Source organism: Coptis chinensis, chromosome 9, assembly GCF_015680905.1.
Source record: "Coptis chinensis isolate HL-2020 chromosome 9, ASM1568090v1, whole genome shotgun sequence".
Lineage (NCBI taxonomy): Eukaryota > Viridiplantae > Streptophyta > Magnoliopsida > Ranunculales > Ranunculaceae > Coptis > Coptis chinensis.
Genome location: NC_141464.1, coordinates 79,318,237 through 79,333,280, shown reverse-complemented (window position 1 = coordinate 79,333,280; position 15,044 = coordinate 79,318,237).

Here is a 15,044-nt window from a genome sequence, read left to right as displayed (position 1 = left end):
AAATAAAAAAAAAATTGCTAAAAAATAGGTGATTTGTATAAACTAATTCCCTATTACAAATCATACAATTTTAGTGTCTATGATAAAGCACCAATTTATTTCGAATATCCTTAACACGGCCTCCAAATATAGTTAAAAATAATTATATAAAAAATAATATCACAAAATATATAATAGAAAATGAAAAAATAAAAAATAATAACGGTAAAGCAATAATAACAAATATTTTAAAGTATGTATAATACTAAATGAAATTAATGTAAAAAAATAATTAATGGGGAACCAAAAACTGGATGCAAAATGTCTCAAACTAACCTCAAATAATATTTAACGAGAAATCAGAAACTGAATACAAATGCAATCATTAAACTAATATTAAAAAGTAATTAATAGAAAATCGGAATATGGATACAACTATATTAAACTAACCTTAAATAATAATTGACGGAAAATCAAAACTTGGATGCAAATACATCAAACTAACATCAAAAAATAATTGTCAGAAAATCAGAAACTGGATGCAAATGCATTGAGCTAACCCTCAAAGATTAAATTAACAGAAAATCGGAAACTAGATGCAAATGCATTAAACTAATCTCAAAGAAAAATTAATAATAAATTGGAAACATAATGCAAATGCGTAGAACGTACTAATCTCAAAACATAATTAACGGAAAATCGAAAACCATAAACAACTGCACTGAACTAATCTCAAAAAATACACTGGATGCAAAACCTCAAGAAATAATTAACGGGAAATCGGAAACTGGTTGCAAATTCATTTAACTTACCTAAAACAATAATTAACGAAAAATTGAAAACTAAATGCAAATGCAAATTTATCAAATAATAAACGAGAAACCGAAAACTGGAAACTGGATGCAAATGTATTAAACTAATCTCACATAATAATTAACGGAAAATCAAAAACTGGATGCAAATGCATTGAACTGACCTCGAAGAACAATTAATAGGAAATTGGAAGTTTGATGCAAATGTATTGAACTAACCGAAAAGAATAATTAACGAGAAATCAGAAACTGGATGCAACTACATTGAACTGATTTCAAAAAATAAATAACGGGAATTGGAAATTGGTTGCAACTGCATTGAACTAATCTCAAAATATAAATAACGAAAAATTAGAAACTGGATGCAAATGCATTGAACTAACCTCAAAACATAGTTGGGTTATATGTTGTGGGAATGTCTCGATAAATATAGTTTTGCATTTAAAATGATGTTTATCTTATCTTTTTCTGTATGACTAGGAACTCATTACTATTCAAATAGCTTCAATATATATGAACTTCGTCTTATTAGGCAATCTCACAAAACGATCAATCAAACTTCTATTATTAAACAACAAAATGAAGTTGTAGGGTTTTATCAAATGTGTTTTTTTTTTTTTTTAATGGAGAGTGAGGTTTTCACATTATAAGAAATTTGGTTGAGTGATCAATATAATATTAATATATAATAGTTATGCATATTTGCAAATATTTTTCAGAATAATTAATATAACAACACCCGTTCGTAGATAATCTTTAAAGATTCCACATAGTGAGTCATGTATAATTGAAAGAATAATTAATGGGAAATCAGGAACTGGATAATCTTCGATGATCCCACATAATAAATTAAACATAATTTACTTTTTATATCATGTTTGCAAGGACACTACAGATAGATCAATAGAAGTTGGTATTACACACCACATTGGACAATTATAAATAAATCGGAAACTGGATTCAAATATATAACTGAGCTCAAAGAGTAATTAATGGGAAATCAGAAACTTTATGCAAATTGAATTAAACTAACGACAGAGAATAACTAATGAGAAATTAAAAATTGGATGCAAGTCTTTTGAAAAATATTTAACGAAAAATCGGAAAAGGTGTGAAAATACATCAAACAAACCTAAAATAATAATTAATGGGAAACCGGAAACTGTATGCAAATGCATCGAACTTAACTCAAAAATTAATTAACAGAAAATCAAAAACCGAATGCAACTGCATTGAACTAACCTCATAGAATAATTGCTGGAAAATCGGAAACTAAATACAAATACATTGAAATAACCTCAAAGAATAGTTAACAAGAAATCAGAAATCAAATATAATTGTATCGAACTAACCTCAAAGCATAAATAATCAGAAACTAGATGTAGATGTATTAAACTAACCTTAAAGAGTTATTAATAGGAAATCGGAAACTAGATCCAAATGTAATGAACTAATCTCAAAAACTAATTAACGAAACATTGAAAAATGAATGAAACTGGACTGAACTAACCTAAATGAATAATTAACAGGAAATTATAAATTTGATATAACTGCATTGAACTAACCTCAAAAAATAATTATCGGGAAATCAGAAACTTGATGCAAATGCATTGAACTAACCTCAAAGAACAATTAACATAAAATCGGAAATTGGATGCAACTGCATTTAACTAACCTCAAATAATAATTAACGGAAACCAAAAACTGGATGCAACTGCATTAAACTAAAATTAGATATTAACTAACGGAAATCAGAAATTGGATGCAAATGCATTGAAATAACCTCAAAAAATAGTTAACTAGAAATCAGAAGTCGGATGTAACTGCATCACACTGATTTCAAAGCATAAATGTCCACTTTTTTAGCCTTCTCACATGAGTAATTAGGAACCCAAAACGAAAGTGAGTTTATAAAAACAGACTCTTACATGTATGCAAACTGTATAGAAATTATAAACTATCGAGCTAACCTAGAAAAATAATTAACGGGAAATCAGAAACTGGATGCAGATGTATTAAACTAACCTCAAAGAGTAATTAATAGGAGATTGGAACTTGGATGCAAATGCAATGAACTAATCTCAAAGACTAATTAACGAAATATCGAAAATTGGATGCAACTGTACTGAATTAACCTTAATGAATAACTAACGGGAAATCATAAAATGGATGCAATTGCACTGAACTAACCTCAAATAATAATTAATGGAAAATCGGAAACTTGATGCAACTGCATTGAACTAACCTCAAAGAATAATTAATGAGAAATTGGAAACTGGATGCACGTACTACATTAAACTACCCTCAAAGAATAATTAATGGAAAATCAAAAACTTGATGCAAATACATTAAACTAATAACCCTAAAACATATTTGTATTATATGTAGGGAGAATAAATGTCTTGACAAATATAGTTTTGCATTTTAAATAGTATTTATCATAATTATTTTATTGTGATTGGTTGGAATGTCTTACGATTCAAATAGCTTCAATATTATCTTCGCCGCATTGGGCATTCTCACAAAACTTCAATTAAACTTCTATTATTAAACCTAATAATAAAAAGAAGTCAATGAGTTTTATCAAGGTTTGATACTTCCTTTTTATAGAGAGTGGTGCAAGAAATTTAAATGAGTAATTAATATAATTTTTCATATCTCATAGCTATGCATAGTTGCTAATATTTTTTAGAATAATTTAATATAATGACACCCGTTCGTAGGACACATTTATGTGATAAATTTTTCAAGTGGGAGTAGTGTATTCTTTGAGGATATGGAAACAATCAATCTATTTTAGTGATTTGTACACATTAATACGTAAGCCGAACGGTGATGATTTACCGCTAAATCACTATAAATCTAATAAAACTATTATACAAGCTAGATCGAGTTTAAGATAATTCAATTTGAAAATTACAGATTAATATTCTAAATCACAAAGTGAAGGGTCTATCTCAATTTGATTAATTGGTTTCCAAGTACTTATGAACTATTATCGCTGCTCATTAACGTATTTCGGTTTATTTTCAATAAAAATATATTCTGATTCGAAAATTTGCCGCTAAATCACCATAAATCTAAGAAAAAGATAATTCTATTTGAAAATTACGGATTAATATCCTAAATCACAAAGTGAATAGGCTATCTCAATTTGATCCCTAGTTTCCAAGTACTTATGCACCATAGTCGCTGCTCATTAACGTATTTTGGTTTATTTTCAAATAAAAATATATTCTGATTCGAAAATTTGCCGCTAAATTACCATAAATCTAAAAAAATTATTATACAAGCTAGATCGAGTTTAAGATAATATAATTATATTTGAAAATTACGAATTAATATCTTAAACCACAAAGTGAAGAGACTATCTCAATTTGATTCCTTAGTTTCCAAATACTTATGCACCATAATCGTTGGTCATTAACGTGTTTTGGTTTATTTTCAATAAAAATATATTCTAATTCAAAAATTTGTATGAGACATTTTGTAAAGTCTTTTCAGCACACAAAATATTTAATAGATCCCGGGCGTATGCCCGGTCCAAAATCTAGTAAACCTTTAAATGAAATAATTAGGGGGTAGAGCTAGAAAACTGAAATCTTATTCACTAAAAATATTTATTTTTTGAATTTACCCAAACACCCTTACAATGTATGGCTATTGGTTGTATTATGTATACTTTTAGGTCTGGTTGCATGAATGAATCTAGGATTCATCGTTGCTGATCAAACTATGCATCGAGGCCTAATGTTACTTCTTCATATGTCCACGCTTTTTTTAAATCACCATTTTGGGATGGCAGTATGGCACATTACTCTGAGAAATGATATCAGGCACTGCACCGAGTGAGCTGCACGCATGCTACACAAGTGAAGATAAAAAGTGCGATGAAATCCTAAACTTGTAGACCATGATTCAAAGGAAGAACATGAAATTGGTTCTAGGCGTTAATTGATTAGTAAGTTTTAATCCCGTCTTTTTGCTTGCAGTCAGACCACCTAAAACTTTTGTCAACATGCTTGCAAAGTCTAGGCACTCTTTCGCTTTTCTGCTGAAGTTCCAAACCAGTCCAAGCCAACATATCAAGGTCGGTTTTACTTTACTTTAGCTGAATTTCAAACTTGAATTTTGCACGATAAAGCTAATTGACACAGAAGCAAAAAAATTTAAAAAAAAAAAAAAATACTGACTAACTGGCTGAGCCTTCTTGTCTGAAAGAAGCTATACAAATATTGTTGACAATAACCACAGTTCTATACTGGAAATGGAAACAGAGAAATTAACCAAAATCAGTAGTGGGATTGGTGTCGCCCAGAAAACTAATCTGTTGTAAGCTGCAAATTACCTAAAAAGTAACACAAAAATGACCCTCCCCGATTAGCAACTGTGTATCTTCTACATCATATAAAACCATATATGCATCTCTAGGCTACCAGAAGAAAACATAGTCCTTCCTTAAGCATACTCAACCGACACGTCAGGGTATGACGCCTCCATTCACAACCTAAGAATACTTTCGCTGTCTATGTCACTGCCGATATGTCTCCATTGTGGGGACTGCAATCCAAATGATGCTTCAGCTGCACTGTATTTCACTTATTCCATGGCCTTTTAAGGCTCCTTGCTAAGTATTTTGTCAAGTAATCTAGGCTCCATTAAGTGAAGATTGACAATGTGAACATATCGAATACCACTTTACTGTAATTCTTTGGAGTTCTACTACGTACTAACAACAGCACACATAACAGTCTGTAAATCACATTCCCCTTTCTTCCAATTAGGAGGAACTAGCTCCTTTGCATCATAATAGATGGGAATTGAGTTAAACACACAAGCAAAAGCACAACTAAACATTCTGTAAACTATTTCAAATCTAGTTAAACTAGTAGATACTTGAAATGGCTTGACCTTAGAGTGTGCAACATGTTGCAACTCTAAATACCCTCTGTACTTTCTTTTTACTTTAATACATTTAACCTTACCTAGCAAAAAAAGAGAGAATATATTAGAGTCTAACATCTTCAAGTCACTCAACAACAATTATTTCGTATCTGACACCTCCAAGACTTCCAATCTTCCTAAAAATAACTACCAAGTGGCATAACCTTCACTTCCACTATTGATTGTGTTGGGGTTAAACACCGATACCAATCGATTCTCCACTACACAGATAATTTGTATTTGAACTCAATTCAACTCCAGACAACAATCTCAATATCAAATACAACCTAGCTAACATGCCCAACTCGCTAAACAACTATTAACAACAGATAATAATGTAAACCGGTAAAAACAAACCACAACACAAAGATATACCGTAGTTCGGCCAATGATGCCTACTTCCACAAAAGTTAGTCTTTTTATAAAGTGGGAAGGAAGATTACAATCTCTCCTTTCAGTCTCTCACCTTACTAAATAACTCTTATCTCTTTACAGAGTTGTATCTCTGTAAATGTTATCTCTCAATCTTGATAGCTTTCAAGATTGGATTTTCTCTGACTTTTGTGCTGCCTCTCGTGTGTTTGGTTTTGCCAAAAATCCAAACATATAGTGCAAAACTCGCGGTTCCGCAAAAATAGAATCCTGCCAAAATAGGCATGGGCTCGGGCGCGCTCTTTCCTTGGACGATGTCCAGGCGCTTGAGCGCGTGGCGCGCTCTTGCCTTGGACGATGTCCATGCACTTTAGCTCGGGGCGCACTTCAGAATGGCTTGTGGAGGGCGTGGGGCGCGCTCTGTCTTCTCCACACAAGCTAAGCTGATTTCTTTCCTTCTCCTCATGTGAGGGATAACTCCAACAATCTCCCCCTCCCGAACAGTGAGGGGGGATACCTCCATGCAATTTCCAAATCAACAGGAAGAGTCTGCTACCATTACGGCGGTAGCACAACAAATATCAAACTTACCTTTCGGTAAGACTTTGGTCATCATATCCGACCCGTTCTTGTCGGTATGGATCTTCTCGATACACAAATGCTTGTCTTCGAGTACTTTTCTAATCCAATGATAACGCACATGTATGTGTTTGGATCTAGAATGGAAACTCGGATTCTTGCTCAAATGGATGGGCACTCGATTGTCATATAGAACTACAAACTATTTTTGCTTTAGCCCTAGTTCGTCGAAGAATCTCTTCATCCATAGCATCTCTTTGCAACACTCAGTGGCTGCGATATACTCGGCTTCTATAGTGGAGAGGGCAATACACTTTTGCAACTTTGATTGCCAAGAAACTGCTCCCCTTGCAAAAGTAACTAGATAACCAGAAGTGGACTTCATCGAGTCAACATCACCTACCATGTCTGAATCAGTGTAGCATTCAAGTAAGGGCTTACTTCCACCAAAGCACAAACACGATTTGGAAGTGCCCTTGAGATATCTCAATATTCACTTAACACCTTCCTAATGTTCCTTACCCGGATTTGACAGAAATCGGCTTACAACACCAATGACGAAAGCAATATTCGGTCTTCTACACACCATTGCGTACATCAAGTTGCCCATTGCATATGCATAAGGAATCTTTTCCATCTGACTCTGCTCATGCTCACCCTTTGGACACATCTCTTTGGTCATACAGAACTGGCCACCAAGCAAACAACTAACTGGCTTCGCTTGATCCATGTTAAATCTCTTCAACACCTTCTCAATGTAGCTTTCTTGAGAAAGCCACAACTTTCCACTTTTTCTGTCTTGAGTGATCTGCATCCCAAGTATCTATCTTGCTTGACCCAAATCCTTCATCTCAAAAGACTTACTCAAGTCTTTCTTTAGCTTGGATATCTTGTTAATGTTTGGGCCAACTATCAACATATCATCCACATACAGCAATAGTACTATGAAATCCCCATCTGGAAATCTCTGAACAAACACACAATGATCAGAAGTAGACTTCTTGTATCCTTGCTTCGCCATAAATGAATCAAACTTTATGTACCACTGTCTCGGTGCTTGCTTTAATCCATACAAGCTCTTTATCAACTTGCATACTAGGTGCTCCTTGCATTTGACCTCAAACCCCTCTAGCTAGTCCATGTAGACATCTTCTTTGAGGTCTCCATGAAGAAAAGTTGTCTTAACATCTAGCTGCTCAATCTCTAGGTTCATACTTGCGGTAATACCCAATACCACCCGGATAGAAGTCATCTTCACTACAGTAGAGAAAATCTCATCAAAGTTAATCCCTTTTCTTTGACCGAATCCCTTCACAACAAGGCAAGTTTTGTGCCTTGGGTGAGGATTGTTCTCCTCATGCTTGACTTTGTATATCCACTTATTCTTGAGAATTTTTCGTCCTTATGGTTTCTCAACTAACTCATAAGTGTGATTCTTATGCAAAGAATCCATCTCGTCATGCATGACCTTCAACCACTTTTCTTTGTCTGTACCTTCAAGTGCATCTTGATAGTACATAGGTTCTCCACCATCCGATAGTAGCACGTGCATATATGGTGGATACCTGGTTGAAGCTAGTCTCTCTCTATTTGACCTCCTTGCCCCATCTGCTGGTGCCTCAGGAGGATGCACTTCTGCTTGCTCTGGTGGTGGTTCATGCACTTCATCTGCATCTTCTATACCAATAGGTTCTATCCCATCATGAGCAATATGATTCTCATCATGAGCTTCAAACTCATGGTTCTCTGCATTCTCAATGCCTCTGCACGTTCCACAGTAGAAACTTCTGGTTCTGAATCAACAAGATCATTGGTGAAAGCCTGTAGCTTCTCACCCTCCTCAAAGTCTACTATGATTTGGTCTTCCAAGAACACAACATCTCGACTTTGGATTACCTTCTTGTTAATCGGATCATAGAGTTTGTAACCAAACTTTTCATCTCCATAACCCAGAAAAATGCACTGTTTGGCTTTGTCATCAAGCTTGGATCTCTCATCCTTTGGAATATGCACAAATGCCATGCACCCAAATACCATCAAGTATCCATAATCAACATCTCTACCTGACCATGCATCTCTCTCTGGATAATCACTATTTAGAGGCTTTGACGGCGATAGATTGATCACATGCACGGCTGTACGCATTGCTTCTACCCAGTAGGTTTTAGGTAGCTTAGAGTGAGACAACATGCATCTCATCCTCTTTACAATGGTATGGTTCATTCTCTCTGCTATTCCATTCTGTTGCGGTGTCTTGGGAACAGTTTACTCATGACGAATCCCATGACTCTGGCAATACTATTCAAATGACCTAATGTACTCACCCCCATTATCTGAGCGAATACACTTCAACAACTTTTCAGTCTCTCTTTCCACCATGTTGTGGAATTTCTCAAACACACCAAGTATTTCATCCTTGGTCTCCAGACTATAGGCCCATATCTTTCTTGATGCATCATCAATGAAGGTCACAAAATATGAAGCTCCCCCATAGGACTTCACTTTTATAGGACCACATAAGTCTGTGTGCACTAGTTCAAGGACATTGTCTTTTTGTGAGACGGGAATCTTTGGAAAGACACCCTGTGTTGCTTTCTTACCAAACAGTAAGTACATGTATTTAAATGTGTACCTTTGATGTCTGGCAAGGCCTTTTGCCTAGCAAGAACTTCCATCCCTTTTATGCCCATATGACACAAGTCTCTTGTGCCATAATTCGGAGGAAGCTTCTTCTTCTGCCGCATTCACTTCTGCTTTACACAAACTAGCCTGTGTTTTGTAAAGAGAGCAAGTTTGCTTCCCTCTGGTTGCTACAATGGAACCTCTGCTCAGTTTCCATACCCCGTTACCAAACGAGTTTACAAAGTCATCGTCATCTAATTTTCCAGCCGAAATTAGGCTTAGCCAAATGTCAGGGACATGTCTTACATCATTGAGTTTCAAGGTGTAGCCGACATTGGTTTATACATGAACATCACCAATGCCTATAATCTTTAAGACGCCACTATTACCCATCTTCACTTCACCATATTCACCACAACTATAGGTAGTGAAGAATTCCCTGTGCGGTGTGACGTGATAGGATGCTCCTATATCTATCGCCCACTCTGTATCCTGACATGAGATACTAAGACAGCACTCACCACAATCTGACACAATTCCCATTAGGTCGTCGACTAGTGCGGTAGTATCTCTGCCTGTGTTTCCGTTCTTCTGCACCATGTCTTCATGTACACAGTTATTCTTTTCATCCCTCTTCAGTGTTCTGCACTCATATCTAAAGTGGCCCCTTGGTGGCACAATAGTAATATTGCCTCTCTGCCTTAGGAGTTCTAGCTTCACCCCTAGATTTACTTCTGTCATCACCTCTAGAACGAGATGATTTTCTGTATCTACCTCTCCCCCGTTCTCTGTGACAAGGATCTCTGAGCGAGAGGAGCTACCTTTTGAACTCCTTCTAGTCTCCTCATTCAACAAAGACGTGGTAGCCATGTAACGCCCATATTTAAAATAGGTATTTATTTATTTATTAATTAATTAATTTATTTATTTAAAATTTGTTGGACTAGATTTGGGATATGTGGGCCTGATTTTTGGGCCCGAGTCTGTGTAGGGCTTAGGTTTCAAATCCAGGTATATATTCATATTTTTCCAGAGAATAGGGTTTTTAGATAAAAATAAAATAAAAATGGAGGCGGAGATAAAAGCTCGATTGCTAGAGAGTTGGAACACGACGATTTGGACTATGAGGGATTCGTGGAGCTTTTAATACAGGTGAGTAGTTAGTTTTTCTTTTTCACGAAATCCAAAGTTTTACGGGTATACAGACAAAATTTTACTGTCTAAGGTTTCCATTCATTTTTCTGTAGTTATTCTGCTATAATGTCGAACTGTTAAACGGGTTAAATGTTAGTATAGTGCTTGCTTAATTATTGAACTGTCGAAGCTTCGAGAAGCTGTTAATGGCGGCGCAAGCCCCACAGCAAGATTTCGGCCTTGTTTCGTTTAAACTCTTTTTGTTTGTGGTTTTGAACTCTTATCTTGTTGGGTTATGGGGTGTGGCTGTGAAGCTTGAAATATTCAGTAATGGTGTCTTCGCGATTTGTTGGAGGGTGAGTGGTTGGTATGGGTGCTGTCGGGGTGTATGGGTGAAGTGCATTGTTTGAATTGTGGGTGGAAGGTGGCTGTCGATTTGGGTTGTGTGTTGTCGTTGGATGGAATATGGTGGTTGGGCTGTTGAAGCTTTGAAAAAGGTTGTAATGGCATCGCAAGAAATCGTTCGGATTATTGTTTGAACTCGTTTTTGTTGTGGTATAGTTGGTGGTAGTGAGTGATTGAGTGTTGTAGAGTGAGAGCGAGGTAGTGAGGTAGTGATTGAGTGTTGAAGAAGCATTAATGGAAGTCGAAAATATCCAGATCCAGTTTGGAGGGAGTGAGAGCGAGGTAGTGAATCGAGTGTGTGCTTTTGTTAAAGTGGTAGGGGTTTTTGCAGGGATTAAAACCGCTAGAATGAGGAAGTGAGATGGGGGTGGCCGGAATTCGAGCTGGTGGTGGCTGGTGGAGCTGCTGGAGCTGAGGGAGATGACCGGTTGGGCCTTGGGCCGAAACCTATTAGTGGGGCTTGGGCCTTAGTTGGTTTCTTTGGGCCCGATTTTATTTTGTTTTGGTTGGGCCGGTTTTGATTTCAGTTTTGGGCCTAAACACTAGTTAGTTGTTGGGCTGGATTAATCTTTTGTTTTGGGCCAGTTTAGATTAGTTTCCTTGGGCCAATTTGGGTTAGTTTTGTTGTTGGGTCGGACCAGTTTAGTTTAAGTTTTGGACCAATTTTAGTTTAAGTTTTGGGCCGGTTTCAGTTTAATTCTTTGGGCCGAACCCATTTGTATTTTGAGCTAGTTTCTAATTTGGTTTTGGGCCGGTCCATATAACTTAAAATAGATCCAATGGGGTCCTTAAATATTTAGACTTTTGGGCTTTGATTGTGAACTTTTTGACTGTTGAATTGTGCTATGTGTTTATGTTGTAAATTGTATGGACAAGTCCAATGATAGAATATTGTGAAAGCCTGTATAAATTGGTTTGTCATTATCTAATTGAGATTTGACGCGAGTAGTGTATAAAATATATAAATATTGGCACATAACAATAGGGGAATTCTTATAAGACTTAGATATATACGTTTTTATGAGAATTAAATTATATACGGACTTAGATTCATGGACTTTAGTATTGGGCTTTGATGGGGAATTGAGTTCACATAAATATATTGAACGAATACTTTACATGATTGAGTACTATTATGAGTTGCTATTTAAATGAATTGTAGTATTTATGAAGGCTTGAGATATTCCATATGGTATAGTTCAATATATAATTGGCACGTGAAATAATAAGTTTTGAGATTTGATATAGAGATACTTGGATATATTGCAATAAATAGTATTGGCACGTGATAATGTGGATTTTATTATAATGAGAAACGTTGAGCTTCAATACAATTAAGTATACTGGCATGAGATAAAACAAGAATTATTATGAGATATAAATGTATGACACTTGAATAAATTACGTAATGAAAATCCTAGAACCTAGCTACCACAACTCATGTGATTTGGCCCTAGTGATGGTATGTGATATGATTGGCCCTTCCGGGCGTTCAGATTGAATTTGAATGGCCCCCCGGGCGAAGTAGCGAATGATTGGCTTGAATTATTCCGTTAAAAAAATTAGAGTTAATAGTGGCTTGAATATTTTATGCGAAAATTAATAACGCAAATATTTTCACATAATGACTTCCGTGTGAGGATTATCTATATGCAATATCCCGCTTAGGGTAGCTACGCACGGAGTGGTTCATTGTGTGAGGGGAGACATGTGGATGTACATGTTCGGCGTTGGGTAGCGATTGTGATAGCCAGGGAAACTAGGTAAGACATAGAGACGACGTGATTTTAGGGACACGCAAAGAAAGTCTTAAATAATATAATTATGGTAATATGTTGGTTAATGATATATCTTTAAATATATGATTGTATATGGCTTTGCTGAAGGGTGGGTCAAACTAATTACTTGGGCAAAGACGAGCCACTTTGTAATTGAGCATGAAATGCGGTACATATAGAATATGCTTGGTTGGTTATTAGTTTAGTTAGAACCTAAGGCGCCTCGGGGGAGGAACTAAATGTCTTTTATTATGCGTATGGTTTGTTGTGTGGTTAGTGGGAAGTTAAGGCGCCTTAGTGGAGGAACTAACTGTCTTACATGTTGTATGTACATAACGATATGATTATTTTTATTATTGGAAGCTAAGGCGCCTCAGTGGAGGAACTACCTGCCTTAATTACGGTACTTAAGAATGTTGTATTAGTTGTTGGAAGTTAAGGTGCCTCGGTGGAGGAACTAAATGCCTTATGGATTGTGTATATATATGTATAAGTATAATTTACATTTTAGGGCTACTTACACCAGCTTTGTTTATAATGCTGACCCGATTTGCATGTTTGCTTATCGGGCTGTGTTCATTAAATGAACATAGTTGATAAGTCTTGACAAGTTTCATGTTGAAGTAGGTTGGTTGCTGCTTGTGGTTTGCATTAGCGTCGCATTCAGGATATGTTTTGTTTTCCCTTAAGGTGTAATAGATTTTAGTTGAGACAGATGTTGTTTTATATTTTCAGTTGTAATTATAACTAAATAGGGTTGAAAGGAGATTTGTAACTTAATCAGATTTGTGAATTTTTGTAATGAAGATGACTTTTGTTTATTTGAAATTTTTTTATTGGTTTTTAATTATCCGCGTATTTAAACTGATTATGGGTTTTTGGGAGTTGAGAGTGCATCACACCTCGAAAATCGAAGAGTCGGGAACAAATATTGTTTTTCTGAATTATGTTGAAATTCGGGGTGTGACAAGCTATCTCCATGATAACGATTCCATCATTGGATGCTCCGTGTAGAGAGACTGCTAATGTCTCCCAACTTTCGGGTAGAGCCTAATAGAAACAAAGCATCAACTTCGTTTCCCAAATTAATCTTCATCAAATGTATCTGATTGATGGTATTCTGTAATTCGTTAAGATGTTCAGACATTGAAGAACCTTCTTGGTACTTTCGTGGTCGGCAAAAACTTCTTTAACGACAAAGACTTTTTCCGCCCGAATTCCTCTCATAAAGGTCTTCGAGTTTCTTCCACAAGCCAAAAGATGTAGTCTCTTGGGATACATGGTGAAAGACACTATCGTCAATCCACTGTCGAATGTACCCAATTATTTTTCTATCAAGCTTTCTCCACGCAGTCGCAGCAACCGTTTTGGTCTTTCTCCTCCATTCTCAATGGGTTGTGCCAAGTCCTTGCAAGAAAGCAAGTTGTAACGCCCCGATTTTCCAGACAATTGAATATTCAGATAAAATAGCTTGATCCAATTATTCAACCGTTTGATAAACCAAGACGTGAGCGGGTTTGACTCCCACGAGTCCAAACTATAACTAAAATATAAACAACCTCTTTGAACATTGCGTTCAAAGAAATTTCGACAGAGTTTCCTCTGTATTTCCAACATTTCATAAATTTACAACCTGTCCTAACTTGAAAATCAAATAATATACTTCCATTTAATATAATAAAACCTCAGCCGTAAACCCAACTACTAAAAAATATTGATTCATGACACCGGCTACTTAACCATCTCGACAAATGTCAGTTAAATCAAGTAGTTGCAGCACCCTAAAACCACTCTTTTACTCTAGATCGGTCTTTCACACTTAGAACGCTCATCAACGTCCTAATTTCTACCAAATGGATGCATTCTAGTATGGATTCATTCTTAAATACAATAAAGAAATAATAATTTATTTATTAAAACACGCGCTTAGAATGAATAATTGAAATTAAAATAAATAGGTAAAGGAACCGTTGTATCACTCAAAGTGTGCTTCATTCACATTAAATTGTTCTTGGATAAAATTCCGGGTCATTACATCCAACCCTCCTTAGATAAATTTCATCCGCGAAATTAAAGTATATACAAGCCCATGAATATGTAATCCTCATACTAGCATCCACGAATTTAGAGTACAAACAGACTATTCACCCGACAACTTCATACCCTACTTTACAACTAACAATCTCATGTACACATCAAATTTCACACTTAGCTTGCACACACACTAAAGACAAGTTGCAATGCAACGCTTACTTGAAGCGAATGCTCCACACAATTCACCCAATGCACACATTCCTACATCACAATAATACTAAAAGTGTACAACATTGAAATTACGGCGAACAGAATATTCACGAGTTACACACAAATCAAAGACAACCAAACACTCATTGAACATATCCAACAACCACGTATTCCA